Source organism: Saccopteryx bilineata, chromosome 5 (genome assembly GCF_036850765.1).
Source record: "Saccopteryx bilineata isolate mSacBil1 chromosome 5, mSacBil1_pri_phased_curated, whole genome shotgun sequence".
NCBI lineage: Eukaryota > Metazoa > Chordata > Mammalia > Chiroptera > Emballonuridae > Saccopteryx > Saccopteryx bilineata.
The window spans coordinates 139,109,943-139,127,630 of record NC_089494.1 but is presented as its reverse complement, the minus strand read 5'-3'; the positions used below and the strand labels follow the sequence as shown (position 1 = coordinate 139,127,630).

Sequence of the window (17,688 nt, the reverse complement as noted above, 5' to 3'; positions counted from 1 at the left end):
ATTCTCCAACTTTGTTCTTTCTTCAAATTGTTTTTTATTATTATTAAAGGTTTGTATTTCTATTTAAATTTTTAAAAGAGCTTGATCACTTATACCAGAAAAACAACCCTGCTGAAATTTTTATTGCATTAAATTTATAGAGTGGTGAATCTATTTGATTGGTGTTTAACCTATATATCAATATACAGAGAACTAACTTCCTTACAATATAAAGTCTTCTAACCCACTAACATTTATTTAGTTCTTTATTTTCTCTCAGTGATGTGCTATGATTTTCTCCTAGAGGTCTTACACATATTTTGTTAGAAATCTATTTCTAAGTTTTCGATGTTTTGATACTATTCCAAAAATACTCTTTTATATATATTAATATTGTTTTTATTTTTATTAATTTTAATGGGGTGACATTGATAAATCAGGGTACATTGTTCAGAGAAAACATCTCCAGATTATTTTGACATTTGATTATATTGCATACCCTTCACCCAAAGTCAAATTGTCTTCTGTCACCTTCTATCTGGTTTTCTTTGTGCCCCTCCCCTCCACCCCCTCTCTCCCCTTCCTCGCCCCTTCCCCAACACCCTACCCTACCCCCCGTTACCATTACATTCTTGTCCATGTCTCTGAGTCTCATTTGTATGTCCCATCTATGTATGGATTCATATAGTTCTTAGTTTTTTCTGATTTACTTCTTTCACTCAGTATAATGATATCAAGGTTCATCCATGTTATTGTAAATGATTCGATGTCATTATTTCTTATGGGTGAGTAGTATTCCATAGTATATATGTACCAAAGCTTTTTAATCCACTCGTCCTCTGACGGACACTTGGGCTGTTTTCAGATCTTTGCTATTGTGAAAAAATGCTGCCATAAATATGGGGGTGCATTTCTTTTTTTGGAACAGTTCTATGGTGTTCTAGGGTATATTTCTAACAGTGGTATAGCTGGGTCAAAAGGCAGTTCGATTTTTAATTTTTTGAGGAATCTCCATACTGTTTTCCACAGAGGCTGCACCAGTCTGCATTCCCACCAGCAGTGCAGGAGGATTCCCTTTTCTCCACATCCTCACCAGCACTTATTCTGTGTTGTTTTGTTGATGAGTGCTATTCTGACTAGTGTGAGGTGATATCTCATTGTGGTTTTAATTTGCACTTCTCTAATGATTAATGATGTTGAACATTTTTTCATATGCCTATTGGTCATCTGTATGTCCTCTTTGGAGAAGTGTCTATTCATTTCTTTTGCCTATTTTTTGATTGGATTGTTTGTCTTCCTGGTGTTGAGATTTACAAGTTCTTTATAAATTTTGGTTATTAACCCCTTATCAGACATATTGTCAAATATGTTCTCCCATTGTGTAGTTTGTCTTTTTATTCTGTTCTTGTTGTCTTTGGCTGTGCAAAAGCTTTTTAATTTGATATAGTCTCATTTGTTTATATCCTGTCTTTTATTTCACTTGCCCGTGGAGATAAATCAGCAAATATATCGCTGCGAGAGATATTTGCCTATGTTTACTGCCTATGTTTTCTTCTAAGATGCTTATGGTTTCATGGCTTACATTTAAGTCTTTTATTCATTTTGAGTTAATTTTTGTGAATGGTGTAAGTTGGTAGTCTAGTTTCATTTTTTTGCAGGTAGCTGTCCAATTTTCCCAACACCATTTATTAAAGAGGCTGTCTTTGCTCCAATGTATGCCCTTACCTCCTTTGTCAAATATCAGTTGTCCATAAAGGTGTGGGTTTATTTCTGGGTTCTCTGTTCTGTTCCATTGATCTATATGCCTGTTCTTATGCCAGTACCAGGCTGTTTTGAGTACAATGGCCTTATAATATAACTTGATATCTGGAAGTGTGACACCTCCCACTTTATTCTTCCTTTTCAGGATTGCTGAGGCTATTCGTGTTCTCTTTTGGTTCCATATAAATTTTTGGAATATGTGATCTAAATCTTTAAAGTATGTCATTGGTATTTTAATTGGTATTGCAATGAATTTATAAATTGCTCTGGGTAATATAGACATTTTAATGATGTTTATTTTTCCTAACCATGAGCATGGTATATGCTTCCACTTTTTGTATCTTCCCTGATTTCTTTTATCAATGTTTTATAATTTTCCGAGTACAAGTCTTTAGTCTCCTTGGTTAAATTTACTCCTAGGTACTTTATTTTTTTGGTTGTAATAGTGAAGGGGATTGTTTCCTTAATTTCTCTTTCTGACTGGTCATTGTTGGTGTATAAAAATGCATCTGATTTCTGAGTATTAATTTTATCCAAAAATACTTTAAAACTTATTTCTAGCTGCTTATTGTTAGTATATAGAAATGAAGTTGATTGTTAATTCTAATAGTTATTTGTGCTTCCTTTTGCCTTCCTATGTACAGTGTTGTCATCTCTGAATAATAGTATGTTTATTTCTTCCTTTCGAATTCTCATACCTCAGTTTGTCTTTCTCCTGTTTCATTGGTTAGGAATTCCATTACAATTTTTTTTTCTGTATTTTTCTGAAGCCAGAAACGGGGAGAGACAGTCAGACAGACTCCCGCATGCGCCCAACCAGGATCCACCTGGCACGCCCACCAGGGGGCGACACTCTGCCCACCAGGGGGCTATGCTCTGCCCCTCGGGGGCGTCACTCTGTTGTGACCAGAGCCACTCTAGCACCTGGAGCAGAGGCCAAGGAGCCATCCCCAGCGCCTGGGCCATCTTTGCTCCAGTGGAGCCCTGGCTGCGGGAAGGGAAGAGAGAGACAGAGAGGAAGGAGAGGGGGAGGGGTGGAGAAGCAGATGGGCGCTTCTCCTGTGTGCCCTGGCCGGGAATCGAACCCGGGACTTCTGCAAGCCAGGCCAACGCTCTATCACTGAGCCAACCGGCCAGGGCCTCCATTACAACTTGAATAGAAGTGTTCATACAAAGACAGCACACGTCCTGTTCCCATTTCAGTGGGAAAGCCTTTAATACTTTATCATGAAGTATAATGTTTGCTGAAAGCTTTATGTAGATGAATTTATCATATTAAGGAAGTTTTCTTTTCCTTATTTGCTATGCTTTTGTCATGAAGGAGTTGAATTTTATCAAATACTTTTTCTGTGCACTATTGGGATGATCATAAAATATTTTTAAATTTAGCAAATAATGGGTGACATTGATCAAAAAGAGTACATAGGTTTCAGGTGAACATCTCTTATAACATTGAAACTGTTGATTGTGAAGTGTGCCTGTCATCCAAAGTTAAATTATTTTTTATCACCATATATTTGTCCCTGTTTACTCCCCTCCCCCCTTCTCCTTCCCCTTAGCGACCACTTTACTGTTGTCTATGTCTGTGAGTCTCAGTTTTATATCCTACCTATGTTTGAAATCATACAGTTCTTAGCTTTTTCTGATTTACTTATTTCACTCAATATAATGTTCTCAAGGTCCATTCATGTTGCTGTAAGTGGCAATATGTCATCATTTCTTATGGCTGAGTAGTACTCCATTGTATATATGTACCACATCTTCTTTTTTTTTTTTTTTTTTTCATTTTTCTGAAGCTGGAAACAGGGAGAGACAGTCAGACAGACTCCCGCATGCGCCCGACCGGGATCCACCCAGCACGCCCACCAGGGGCGGTGCTCTGCCCCCCAGGGGGCGATGCTCTGCCCATCCTGGGCGTCGCCATATTGCGACCAGAGCCACTCTAGCGCCTGAGGCAGAGGCCACAGAGCCATGCCCAGCGCCCGGGCCATCTTTGCTCCAATGGAGCCTTGGCTGCGGGAGGGGAAGAGAGAGACAGAGAGGAAAGCGCGGCGGAGGGGTGGAGAAGCAAATGGGCGCTTCTCCTATGTGCCCTGGCCGGGAATCGAACCCGGGTCCTCCGCACGCTAGGCCGACGCTCTACCGCTGAGCCAACCGGCCAGGGCTGTACCACATCTTCTTTATCCAATCCTCTATTGAGGGGCACTTTGGTTTGTCCCTCAATATCTTGGCCACCATGAATGATCATATAATTTTTATACTATATTTTTTAACATGGTGAACTATATTGAATGGGTTATTTTTTAATATTAAACTTATTTTATACTTCTGGAATAAATTCAATTTTTTTCTTAAAAAATGATCATTTTATACATTGCTTCATTCATTTTGCTTTTACATGTATAATTTAGAGATTAGAATTACCTTTGGGAAAATGCTTACAGAATATTAGTTTACTTCTTTTTAGTTCTGATTTTGTGCCTTAGTCCCTCATGTCTGCCTTCCTTAGAAGCACTGTGTTTGTCTCCACAGGTCCAATATGGCCTCTAGGTTACATATATTTTGTTTGAACTCTATCTCCCCTGATACAAACTTGCAAAGGTCTTGAAGGGGGAAAATGTGGTGATTAGTACAATCACTCAATGAAATTCTTTTTCTCAGGATCTTAGCCTCTCAAGTTCTGGTTGCTTTGGTGGCTCTCCAAAGCCTTGAAACAATTAGAGTTTTTGTTTGTTTGCTTGTTTTCTAAATGTTTTAGTCTCAGCAAGAAGGTTAGTTTGAAATAAGCTGTAATGTGTTGGCTAGAAGTGGGATTTCCACAACAAGCTTAAAAGGCTTATAAAAATTATTTGGACTGTTAAATGTATATGTTAAACAGGGAAATTACAATCAGAGAAAGACTTTAAATAACTATGTCTACCTAGTATGTTCAAGTAATTAAATAACAAGATTAAGAATTCCAGAAGAAAACTGGAAACTAGAAAAAAAAGGAATCAAGTTGATAAATCTAGAACAGAAAAGTACAATGACTGAATTAACTATTGAGAACCCCATATTTAGATCTAACATCATATTAAAGTACTGAAACAAAAAGTTAATGAATTAAAAGAGAGGTAAAAGAAGCTGCCCAGCATGAAGTGTGTAGAACAAAGGATGAACTATGTAGAGAAGCTTAGAAACATAGAGAATATACGATCATGTGCACCACAGGTGCAACTGAAGTTCTAGAGGAACAGGGGGAAGAGGATGAACCAAAAGTAATATTTGAAGAAATTATGGAAGACTTGACAATTAACTTTTTATCATATAGGCTAGAAGCCAAAAGACCATATAATAACATCTTCAAAATGCCAAAAGACAATAAGTGCTGATTTTGAATGTTGTATCTTTCATAAATGACATAAACACATTTGAAGATCAGGAAAGACGGAAAATTCATCAGTATCAGAGCAGCACTAAAAAAAATATTAACAAGTTTCTTTAGGCAGAAGGATAATGGTAACAAGCGGAAGTGTGGAGATACAGGAAAAATGCAAGGAGTAGAAACATTGAACATGGGTAAATGAATATTGGTTTACTAAACAATAATGATGTTCTGTTAAAATGTGATAGAATATAAATTGGTAGGGAAGTTAATTGTGTATTTTAATGTCTGTAAATTGTCTGGACAATTTATGTTAGATTTGGATAAGTCAAAGAAAGATAAAGTCTGGGGCAACATCTAAAGTAATAGTAAAGGGATGAATAACTCTGAAGCAACATATAAGAAAAATTAAATAATTAAAAAATGAATCCAAAAAAAGAGGATTAAGGAAAGGAGAAAGAACAAGGGTATATTTTAGTAAGAATTTATTTGTACTATAGTAGAGTAGTCATCAAAATATCTGTACCATCATATTATTGTCAGTGGAAATTCCTTTGTTCTCTGTTTTTGGCATGAGCAAACTGGTAATTTCCCCCTCTCCTTCATAAATCATTATTTTAAGTCTTTTTTTCCCAGGTCTTATTTATTCTAGATTTCATCCTGACACCATTTTACAGATGTGTCAATATTTTGCAGCATTTATCCAAAGTTCAGTTCATCCTTAAAATGTATTCTGGGGATAAAAAGCAAACAAACCTGCAAACAAATGAAAATCTATGCCTATGAAGAACTTAATTTCTGACCCCTGTCCTGTTAAATGCCTCCAGTTTTCTCTCCATACCCAGCTATGATGTAATTGACAGATTTCCTAGTACTTGGTGCTCTTGAATTATCTTCTCTTCTAGCATCTTTTGTGACACAAACATACCATACTTACAGATCTTGAAATATGCTAAACTCTAGCATATACACCTGTCCAAGTATAATTTATTGTATTCCTCAGATAATAGTTCCTTAGAATAGTGTGCTAAATTACTCATAATGTTTTTATTTCTTCCACTTCACTTTTACCAGTAAGCCCTGAGGAGTGTGCTCATTCTTTGTCCCTGGCAATGCTGAAAGGAGCATCAGAAAGCCTATATGCCAGCAATGACCCTCCATCTTTTATGTTAGTCCCATATCCTTACATCATTTCCTCTCCTGTTCCTTACTGTTTCTTCATCTCTGTAGTCCTCTGTCTTTTTTGGATCCTGATACATACCTAATATTAAGTGTCACCTAGTGGGGTAACATTGGTCAGTAAGAGCACATAGGTTTCAGGTAAACATTTCTATAGCATTTGAACTGTTGATCGTGTTGTGTGTCCATTACCCAAAGTCAAATCATTTTCCGTCGCCATATATTTGTCCCTCTTCACTACACTACTCCCCAACGCCCTCCCCTTGGTAATCACTTCACTTTGTTCTATGTCCATGAGTCTTATATGGTTCTTTTTTTAAAAAATAAGAAAGATAATTTAGCTTTTTTGTAAAATTTGAGATGGCAAAGAAAAATGCAATAAAGAAAATTAAAAGCGTCTCTATCTTACCATCCTAAGATAATAACTATTAAAATTTTAGTGTGTATTCTTGGAGATTTAAAAAAACAATTCTTTCTGTTGTTTCAGAGAATCATTCTAACTGTCTTTGGAATCGCTCCCTTTTTTTTCTTATTATTGATTTTAATGTATTGTATTTACATAGATTCTAGTGTTGCCCCAAATACATCTACCCTCCCCCGTATTTCCTTCAACATCTCTCCTTTTTTTGCTAAATATGATACAGGAACTGAGATTAGTATCCTTTTACTCTTAGCCTGGCGGGGAAGAAGGTGCCTAGGAAAGTGACATGGTGTGTGTTGTATGTAAGTTACAGTTTAGAAATGAGAACTAAGTTCTTTTATTTTTCAAATTCCTTATATTACCTGTCACTGGGCTCATGGTTTTGTATATTTCTTGGTTGTACTACACTTACAGAAGCCCAGGGCCTCTGGTGAAGAGAAAGAAGTCCCTGTGTCAGACTCAGCCCCAGGGGGAGGGACTATGCTAGGGATGAGTGGGTCTCCAGTTTTCTGCACCTAAGGAAGGGCTTGCTCTTCTCAGGTCTTCCAATACACAAAATACTCATCAAATTCAATCAACTGTTAATGAAAGTCTTTGTTTTGAGCAGAATGAGACTTTGTTCAGATGTATAGCAAGCCTCCTGTTTTCTGGGACGGTGCAATTTGGATCTTGCCAATAATGGAGTTGAGTTTAAGATGCCTCAGTAGCCTCTTAATCCCAGGTATTAGAAATGGATATTGTTTTTTTTTTTATTTTATTATTTTTATTATTTTTATTAAAGACTTTATTTATTCATTTTAGACAGGAGAGAGAGAGAGAGAGAAGGGAGGAGCAGGAGGAAGCATCAACTCCCATATGTGCCTTGACTAGGCAAGCCCAGGGTTTTGAACCGGCAACCTCAGCATTCCAGCTGACTCTTTATCCACTGTGCCACCACAGGTCAGGCAGAAATGGATATTGTTGGCCTCTATAAACAATCGCTAGATATCCAGAATTTCTAAAATTTGATGTTCAGTCATTTTTAGAGATAAAGAAACCATGACCTTGCTTCTAAATTTTGTCTTAATTGGAAGAGGAAGAGAGTAGGCTGATGAGTAAAACCTGATAAGTTTCCAGATTCATTTTATTTTGCTCAACCTGCTTAAAACTGAATATAAGAATAAACAAGTTCATAAGTTTTTTTTTTCTTTCTTTCTTCAAAGTGAGAGGAGGGGAGATAGACTCCCGCATGCACCCGACTGAGGTCCACCCTGTCTGAGGCCGATGCTCTGCCCACCTGGGGCCGTGCTTAAAAGTGAGACATTTTTATTTTTTTTTTTTACAATTTTATTTTTTTAATGGGGTGACATCAATAAATCAGGATACATATATTCAAAGATAACAAGTCCAGGTTATCTTGTCGTTCAATTATGTTGCATACCCACCACCCAAAGTCAGATTGTCCTCTGTCACCTTCTATCTTGTTTTCTTTGTGCCCCTCCCCACCCCCTATCCCTCTCCCATTCCCCCCTCCCCCCCGTAACCACCACACTCTTGTCAATGTCTCTTAGTTTCAGTATTATGTCCCACCTACGTATGGAATAATACAGTTCCTGGTTTTTTCTGATTTACTTATTTCGCTTCGTATCATGTTATCAAGATCCCACCATTTTGCTGTAAATGTTCCGATGTCATCATTTCTTATGGCTGAGTAGTATTCCATAGTGTATATGTGCCACATCTTCTTTATCCAGTCATCTATTGATGGGCTTTTTGGTTGTTTCCATGTCCTGGCCACTGTGAACAATGCTGCAATAAACATGGGGCTGCATGTGTCTTTACGTATTAATGTTTCTGAGTTTTGGGGATATATACCCAGTAGAGGGATTGCTGGGTCATAAGGTAGTTCTATTTGCAGTTTTTTGAGGAACCACCATACTTTCTTCCATAATGGTTGTACTACTTTACATTCCCACCAACAGTGTATGAGGGTTCCTTTTTCTCCACAGCCTCTCCAACATTTGCTATTACCTGACTTGCTAATAACAGCTAATCGAACAGGTGTGAGGTGGTATCTCATTGCCGTTTTGATTTGCATTTCTCTAATAGCTAAAGAAGATGAGCATCTTTTCATATATCTGTTGGCCATTTGTATTTCTTCCTGGGAGAAGTGTCTATTCATATCCTCTTCTCATTTTTTTATTGGATTGTTTGTTTGTTTGTTGTTGAGTTTTATGAGTTCTTTGTATATTTTGGATATTAGGCCCTTATCTGAGCTGTTGTTTGAAAATATCATTTCCCATTTAGTTGGCTTTCTGTTTATTTTGTTATCAGTTTCTCTTGCTGAGCAAAAACTTCTTAGTCTGATGTAGTCCCATTCATTAATTTTTGCCTTCACTTCTCTTGCCATTGGAGTCAAATTCATAAAATGCTCTTTAAAACCCAGGTCCATGAGTTGAGTACCTATGTCTTCTTCTATGTACTTAATTGTTTTAGGTCTTATGTTTAGATCTTTGATCCATTTTGAGTTAATTTTTGTATAGGGAGAGAGACTGTAGTCCAGTTTCATTCTTTTGCATGTGGCTTTCCAGTTTTCCCAGCACCATTTATTGAAGAGGCTTTCTTTTCTCCATTGTGTGTTGTTGGCCCCTTTATCAAAAATTATTTGACTATATATATGTGGTTTTATTTCTGGACTTTCTATTCTGTTCCATTGGTCTGAGTGTCTATTTTTCTGCCAATACCATGCTGTTTTGATTGTCGTGGCCCTATAATAGAGTTTGAAGTCAGGTATTGTTATGCCCCCAGCTTCATCCTTTTTCTTTAGGATTGCTTTGGCTATTCGGGGTTTTTTATAGTTCCATATAAATCTGATGATTTTTTGCTCTATTTCTTTAAAAAACGTCATTGGAAGTTTGATGGGAATTGCATTAAATTTGTATATTGCTTTGGGTAATATAGCCATCTTGATTATATTTATTCTTCCTAGCCAAGAACAAGGTATATTCTTCCATCTCATTATATCTTTTTCGATTTCCCTTAACAATGGTTTATAGTTTTCATTATATAAGTCCTTTACATTCTTTGTTATGTTTATTCCTAAGTATTTTATTTTTTTTGTTGCAATCGTGAAGGGGATTATTCTTTTGAGTTCCTTCTCAGTTGTTTCATTGTTGGCATATAGAAAGGCTATTGACTTCTGTATGTTAATTTGTATCCTGTGACCTTACTGTATTGGCTTATTGTTTCTAGTAGTCTTTTTGTGGATTCTTTGGGGTTTTCGATGTATAGGATCATATCATCTGCAAAAAGTGATACCTTTACTTCTTCTTTTCCGATATGGATGCCTTTTATTTCTTTGTCTTGTCTGATTGCTGTGGCGAGAACCTCTAGTACCACATTAAATAAGAGTGGAGAGAGTGGACAACCCTGTCTTGTTCCTGATTTAAGGGGGAAAGCCTTCAGTTTAGTGCCATTTAATATGATGTTAGCTGATGGTTTATCATATATGGCCTTTATCATGTTGAGATATTTTCCTTCTATACCCATTTTGTTGAGAGTCTTAAACATAAAATTGTGTTGTATTTTATCGAAAGCCTTTTCTGCATCTATTGATAAGATCATGTGGTTTTTGTTCTTTGTTTTGTTGATATGGTGTATTACATTAACCGTTTTACGTATGTTGAACCATCCTTGAGATTCTGGGATGAATCCCACTTGATCATGATGTATTATTTTTTTAATATGTTGTTGTATTCGATTTGCTAGTATTTTGTTTAGTATTTTAGCATCTGTATTCATTAGAGATATTGGTCTATAGTTTTCTTTTTTTGTGCCATCCTTGCCTGGTTTTGGTATGAGGGTTATGTTGGCCTCATAAAATGTGTTTGGAAGTATTGCTTCTTCTTCAATTTTTTGGAAGACTTTGAGTAGAATAGGAACCAAGTCTTCTTTGAATGTTTGATAAAATTCGCTGGTATAGCCGTCAGGGCCTGGACTTTTATTTTTGGGGAGGTTTTTAATGGTTTTTTCTATTTCTTCTCTACTGATAGGTCTGTTTAGGCTTTCTGCTTCTTCTTGACTCAGTCTAGGAAGGTTGTATTTTTCTAGGAATTTATCCATTTCTTCTAGGTTGTTGAATTTAGTGGCATAAAGTTTTTCATAGTATTCTACAATAATTCTTTGTATATCTACAGTGTCCGTGGTGATTTCTCCTCTTTCATTTTGGATTTTGTTTATATGAGTTCTTTCTCTTTTTTCCTTGGTAAGTCTTGCCAAGGGTTTGTCAATTTTGTTGATCTTTTCAAAGAACCAGCTCCTTGTTCTATTAATTTTTTCTATAGTTTTTCTGTTCTCTAATTCATTTATTTCTGCTCTGATTTTTATTATCTCCTTTCTTCGGCTGGTTTTGGGTTGTCTTTGTTCTTCTTTTTCTAGTTCCTTAAGGTGGGAAGTTAAGTGGTTCACTTGGGCTCTCTCTTGTTTGTTCATATATGCCTGAAGCGATATGAACTTCCCTCTTATCACTGCTTTTGCTGCATCCCATAGATTCTGATATGTCGTATTGTCATTTTCATTAGTCTGTATATATCTTTTGATCTCTGCACTTATTTCTTCTTTGACCCATTCATTTTTTAAAAGTATGTTGTTTAGTTTCCACATTTTTGTGGGATTTTTTTCCTCTTTTTTGCAGTTGAATTCTAGTTTCAAGGCTTTATGATCAGAAAATATGCTTGGTACAACTTCAATTTTTCTGAATTTGCTGATGTTGTTTTTGTGGCCCAACATATGGTCAATTCTTGAGAATGATCCATGTACACTGGAGAAAAATGTATACTCAGTCACTTTGGGATGAAATGTCCTGTAGATGTCTATCATATCCAGGTGCTCTAGTGTTTTGTTTAAGGCCACTATGTCTTTGTTGATTCTCTGTTTGGATGACCGATCTAGAGCCGTCAGCGGTGTATTGAGGTCTCCAAGTATGATTGTGTTTTTGTCAGTTTTTGTTTTAAGATCAATAAGTAGCTGTCTTATATATTTTGGTGCTCCTTGGTTTGGTGCATATATATTAAGAATTGTTATGTCTTCTTGATTCAGTGTCCCCTTAGCCATTATGAAATGGCCATTTTTGTCTCTGAGTACTTTTCCTGTCTTGTAGTCAGCATTATCCGATATGAGTATTGCTACACCTGCTTTTTTTTGGATGTTATTTGCTTGGAGTATTGTTTTCCAGCCTTTCACTTTGAATTTGTTTTTATCCTTGTTACTTAGATGAGTTTCCTGTAGGCAGCATACAGTTGGATTTTCTTTTTTAATCCATTCTGCTACTCTGTGCCTTTTTATTGGTGAGTTTAATCCGTTTACATTTAGTGTAATTATTGATACTTGTGAGTTCCCTATTGCCATTTTATATCTTGCTTTCTGTTAGTTTTGTGTCTTGTTTGATCCTTCTCTTTCGTTTTTCTATCTTTTGTTTTTATTTGGTTGTATTCCATACATCTTTCCTCTGTTGCTATCTTTTTTATCTCATGTGCTTCTGTGGTGGTTTTTTCAATGGTGGTTACCTTTAAGTAATGAAAAGGTTCCCTACCCTGTTCATTGTAGCGAACTATTTTGTGAGTACTTTTGCACTCCATCGTCCTTTGCTACTGTTAATCTCCATCTTCTCCCCCTCTTTCTTTTTGTTGTTGTCACAGTTTAAATTTGGTTTTATTGTGTTCTTCTTGGAGCTTTTACTTGTGGCTCTGTTCTTTTTTTGTTCTTTGTATCTGATTGGAGAACCCCCTTTAGTAATTCCTGGAGTGGGGGTTTTCTGATGATAAATTCCCTCATCTTTTCTGTATCTGTGAATGTTTTTATTTCTCCTTCGTATTTGAAGGATAGCTTTGATGGGTATAGTATTCGTGGCTGAAAGTTCCTCTCTTTCAGGACTTTAAATATTGGGGTCCACTCTCTTCTAGCTTGTAGAGTTTCTGCTGAGAAATCTGATGATAATCTAATGGGCCTTCCTTTATATGTTGTATTCTTCTTTTCCCTGGCTGCCTTGAGAATTTTTTCTTTGCTGTTGGTTTGTGTCAATTTCATTATGATATGCCTTGGAGTAGGTTTGTTGGGGTTAAGAAAACTTGGAGTTCTGTTTGCTTCTTGAACTTGAGGCTTTAGTTCTTTCCACAGGCTTGGGAAGTTCTCATCTATTATTTGTTTGAGTATGTTCTCCATTCCATTTTCTCTCTCTTCTCCCTCTGATATACCTATTATTCTTATGTTATTCTTTTTGATGGAGTCAGATAATTCTTGTAGGGCTATCTCATTTTTTTTAATTTTTGAGTCTCTTTCTTCTTCTCTCTGTTGTGCCTCAAGTTGCTTGTCTTCTATTTCACTAATCCTCTCTTCTATCTGACCTGTTCTATTAGCTAAGCTTGTTAAAAAGTGAGACATTTTTAGTGCTTGAGGCAGAGACTCCACAGAGCCATCCTCAATGCCCAGGCTGGTGCTTGAACCAATAGAGGCATAGCTGTGGGAGAAGAAGAGAGAGAGAGAAAGAGAAGGAGGGGAGGGGTAGAGAAGCAGATGGTGGCTTCTCCTGTGTGCCCTGACTGGGAATCAAACCTGGGATAATTCATAAGTTTTAAATTGCAAAAAAGCCCCGAATATGAAAGACCTCTTTTTTTTTTTTTAGAAAATTAACTTTAACAGGGTGACATTGATAAATAAGAGTACACAGGTTTCAGGTGAACATTTCTATGGCATTTGAACTGTTGATTATGTTGTGTACCCATCACCCACAGTCAAATCATTTTCTGTCACCTTATATTTGTCCCTTTTTTCACCCATCCTCCCCCTCTCTCATCCCGTTCCCCCATAGCTCCCTTCCCCTGGTAACCACTTCACTTTTATCTATGTCCATGAGTGCAAGACCTGTTTTGACTTCATCTGTTATTATCTGTATGTCATTAGGAGGGTGTTAAATTGCCTAAATCTATGAGCATATTTTAATTATTCTGCTTACAAAGATAATAATGCTAATTAATATCACATGACTTATTTAATGTATGGCTCTATTTCTATTTAGGCCATAAAAACCTATAATTGGTGATTTTTCAACTCCTCCTTGATTTATCAAAATCTTGTTTAGTAGTTTTTAAACTTCAGAATACAAAATAAAAATCATCTAAGGTGCTTTTGAAGAATTAAAATTCCTGGACTTAATTCTAAAAATATTTTCAATTAATAAATCTAAATGGGTCCCAGAAAGCTTAACAAGTACCCTTGTCAAGTCTGAGGCAGGTGTTTCCTAGGCCATTTTTGTGAAAGACATTGTTTAACTTATATAACACCTAGCAGGTGATTATTTGCCTTGTTAGAAGATACACAGACACTGTGGACTTTGAATCATTAAAAGTTGTCAGCATATTCTCAGGAAATAGAAAAAAAATCCTTATTTTAAAGTAGGTATTTTACTTAAGATCATTGCACATATTAAAGAAAATCAGTGATATAATAGAGGCTAACTCAGACCTGCTACATTAATCTGGAGCTACTGGGTCCTATTTGCTTTAGTTGGGTCTGTATTTCCATTGGTGCTCTGTGCTTGGCATTCTCCTCAGGAGCAGCATTCATCAGGATTCAGCACTTTAAAGGATTAGCGGCTGGAAACACTCTTCTAATTTTGCAGTATTAAACTGAAATATGTCTCAAAATTTAAAGATGTGGAGAATTCTCTGGCATTTTTTGTATTATTTTGGTTGGGGCTGGAGACAAATTAAAATTAAGTGTTGTTTTTTTTTTTTAAAGTTTGCAGACTTTTAGATTCTTCCAGCTTTCTGGTTTGACTCATTCCTGGATAAAATATTCCAAATGCTTTGTAATAAAAAATTAAATATCTAAACATAAAGCATTTGTACCATCAGTAAGCATAGAAATGCTGGTTTCATTCATAGTTATTATATTCAAATAATGCAGTTTCTTTCTCCAGAATGCATGTTGTTTGCTCTACTTCACCCTGTTTTGAAATAGAAGCCAGTGTCCATTTGCCATGTAACTAAGAACAAACTCTCTCTGTCTTCTGTGCCACAGAAGAACATCTAACCTGCCCTTTAGTGGTCCCTCAGGCAATATTCTGCAAACAGAGACAAAAAGGACCCTCCTGCCGGCTGGCCAGTGAGAATTCTGCTGATGGAAGCCTTTCTCTTGCCCATCTTACTGTGTTGACAATATTTCTGACTTCTAACATAGGACAAAAGATAAAGGCATCTTTGTAGTACTTTAATCTCTCAGGAAATCAGGCAACAAGAGCCCCCCCCCGTATAAATTCTAAACCTAAGTCTAGAAAATGTCCATAATTCTAGTAATTCTATAAAGCTGCCATTTGTATTTTTATGACTCAAATATTTAAACATAAGGCAGATTAAAATATTGCAAAGGAAAGAAGTAAAAGATTTGTTGATTAAACATAGATATCAATTCTATTCATATAATCCTTATAATTATGGAGTTAATAATGCAAATTTTCAAATGATAACCTGCTTGGTTTTATAAGGTTATTAATATTAGCTAAATTACTTTGGTAAAAATTGAAATCTGCTGGTTTATATAATTTTCACCATAGTTTTACTTCAGCTACATAAGATGTCTTAATAAGTGCTTTTCTTATTTTACAGACAGGGAAACTAAGGCTGAGATAGTTCAAATCCTATTCCAAAAAGCTCCCAAAGGAGGTATAGGGTGTCATAATCCATTATAACAATGCCAGGGCTTTGAGCAGCAAGACATTTGAATGGGGGAAGCCTGAGGGAAGGTGCTAGTGATATGGTACCTAGAAAATTGTTGGATTACAATCCCTGTGAGCAATCAACGCTGCTTCTACAGCATCCTGGGCAGTAGCAGAATGAGGAAACTGGAGTTTAAATACAGCACATCTAAGTTTTAGGCCTGGAGCTGAGCTACTGACCTAAAAAATGCCTAAATGTATTTAACAAGGTTTGCTTAAATAAAACATATGTTTACAAGTATCTCTGATAAACAAACTTTTCTCTTTTGTATGTCTGAAAGAACTTATAACTTTAAGAATATTTTTTTTTGGTCTGGCCTGTGGTGTCTCAGTGGATAAAGGATCGACCTGGAATGCTGAAGTCGCCAGTTTAAAACCCTGGGCTTGCCTGGTCAGGCACATAAGGGAGTTGATGCTTCCTGCTCCTCCCCACCTTCTCTCTCTCTCTGTCTCTCTAAAATGAATAAAGTCTTAAAAATAAAAAGTTTTTAAAAAGTTAAAAAAAAATAAAAAGGATGAATTAGAATAGGATTTATCTTAATTGGGTTTACCCTAACTTGCAAAAATCAATGGGACATGGAAGGGTGATCTCTTCTATTAGTGACTATGTATTATGAATATCCAGAAATTCATGCTTATTAATATAATTTAATATCTTTTAAAAAATGGAGAAATGGTCATTAAATTTTGTTGGCAGGCAGGATTGCAGTCAGAAGAGGGTTATTGGATAAATGAGTTACAATGGCCCTAGTGCCTCTTCTCCCTAGTTGACATACTTGACAGTGTTCCTTCTCTAAATCTTACTCAAGATTCCTTTGAATTGCTTTCTTTCTTTTTTTTTTTCACTTCTCTCTAATCTGCTCTTTATGTGTAAGCATAACATTGAAGATGCTATTTGTAGAGCTACAACATTTTTTGACTTATCCAATTGGCCAATTTTATATATTAATTTTGAAAGGATTAGGGCCAGGATTAGAAGTGACGATCGTGGGAAAAGTGAGAGAATGGAAGCTTCTCCATGTTCACAATTTAGGGAAGGGTGTGTTGACAGGGAAGTGAAAATTTATTTTCTAAATATTTCCTGAGAACTTGTTACCATGGAGACAGGACAGTTGTTTCAGTATTAGACCCAAATGTTGGAGAGGGAATGTCCATTGGTGACCTCTCCTCCACCTTGGCTAGCATTCTCCTGCCTTTCTTGTCCTCCTGTATAAAACAAGGCTCTGTATTTTCCTATCTGTGGGCTCATGATAATGTTTTTATTTCAATTTCTTTCATTCATTAATATGTGCATTTATTTATTTACTAATTCACTCAACAAATATGTGGCTGCCAGGTAATCCTGGTCCAATTGATTGTAGATGAGTTAAAATGAGTATTATAAGATGTATAGTAGAAATGCTACCAAAATATTGAAAGAAAATTGTTACCTCTCGCCAGGTGAGATGAGAATCTCATGGGAGAGGTGCCACCCGTGCAGAGACTGTGAGACTGAACAGGTGTCTTACAGGGATAGGCTGGCCTCCTACATGTGCTCTCACTCTAAATCTTTACTAAGTACAAGGTGTGCTTGTGACGAGAAGGTACTCTTGGAATTCTGTTTAAAACCTTGTCTTTTTTTTTTCAAGAAGAGTATCTAACATTTGGAATAAAACTGCGACTGCCGCGAACCAGTGCGGTTAATAATTCCAGGTCCTGAGGGAGAATGGCATGGATTTAAGGGAATAGACTCACCGGGAAAAGAGGATGGGATCGGGAGGCCTCTGCAATGCTGATAGCAAGATCAGAGAGCAAGAGACCTTGGTCTTGCTTTATTATATATTGTAGACAATTAAGGCCTTTAAGTCAATATACAAAGCAGGAAGTCTCCGATACAAAGCCACTAATCTGAGGCATAAAGGGAATTTCTCATAAGAGTGTACTACCCCACATCATGGATTTGGGGAAAAGTTTAGTTTTGAGAAGGGTGTTGAGAAGATCTTAGTCTTAAAAGGGTGTGTGGAAGTTCTTAATATTAGGAGGCTGGAGAAGAGTTTAGTCTTAAACTAAACCCTAGGCTATAAGGATTATGTCTCCCACATACGACCCCTTTAAGAAGTCTCCAACCAAGACAAACTGAGAGAGAGAGGGTTAAACCAATCTGTGTGACAGTTTCAACCTACAGCAGTGGGTTGCAAGTAACCAACTTTATTTTCATGTTAAACTGTCCTGGGGAGCTGGGGTTGAGGGTGGTGA

General features: G+C 36.5%; 1 protein-coding gene across 1 annotated transcript in view; it reads left to right on the top strand.

Annotated features, from left to right (window-relative positions):
* The window catches only part of GPR158 (G protein-coupled receptor 158), a 532,888-nt gene that overhangs the window by 231,566 nt on the left and 283,634 nt on the right, over positions 1–17,688 (top strand). The gene's annotated exons all lie outside the window — the stretch shown is intronic.